Genomic DNA, 891 nt, shown 5'->3' on the forward strand with positions numbered 1-891 from the left:
TAATACTAACAAATGAGAGAGAAATTAAAGAAAAAAAAGACAACTACAGAAATTTTTTTTTTAATTTTATTTTAGAAGAGATCAAAGCAAGGCCAACGGCGTAGGGGCCGCCATTGGAATTCTAAGGGTCAACGAATAAGTTAATTTTTTTTCTTTTATCTTAATAGTAAGACAATGTTACCCTTGTTTTTTCTTATTAGTATTATTATATCCCCCTTCAAAATTTTGTCTTCTAATACATGCTTTGTTTTTCCTATTCTTAGGGTTCTGCTTTTGAGGGAAAAATGACATTCCCATTTCTCTGTTCTCATCCAATCTAAAATCCAATATAAAATACTTAAAATAGTTTTATGTATATAAGTATTTAATTATACACACAACCCCCCCACCCCAAGTGTAAAAATAGGATTGTAATCAAGGTAAAACGCCTTAACGAATATTCTTGTTTAAGAAGGGGTTTAATTATCTTATAGAATTAGAATGATTGATTCTTACTAGTTAATATAAGTTTATGAGCTTTTCTTTTCCCATCATACTCCATTCCCTCGAAAAACCTACCAAATTGGTGTGAGGTGATTTTGTCACCTGAGACTTCTTTTCTAAATTAAGGAAAAATAATTGAATGGCTACAGATAAGCATGAGGTGTTCATTTTTATGGATAGAAAATTTTGTTTATGTAAATATCTGTATGAAATCAAACTGAGATCTTCTACAGAACAATACATTTTTTTTAAATGATTAACACGGTTATATTTTCTTTTCCCTCCCCTTTTTGGTTTTTTGTTTCTGCTAGTGAGTTCTGTTTCTTGTAAGATAATTATGGAGTAGATTTCTAGATTTCATAGTAGCTCTTATCGAAGCCTAAGAACCTAGATTCATACCTTCACAGC

The sequence above is a fragment of the Citrus clementina genome, unplaced genomic scaffold (genome assembly GCF_000493195.1).
Source record: "Citrus clementina cultivar Clemenules unplaced genomic scaffold, Citrus_clementina_v1.0 scaffold_1, whole genome shotgun sequence".
Lineage (NCBI taxonomy): Eukaryota > Viridiplantae > Streptophyta > Magnoliopsida > Sapindales > Rutaceae > Citrus > Citrus x clementina.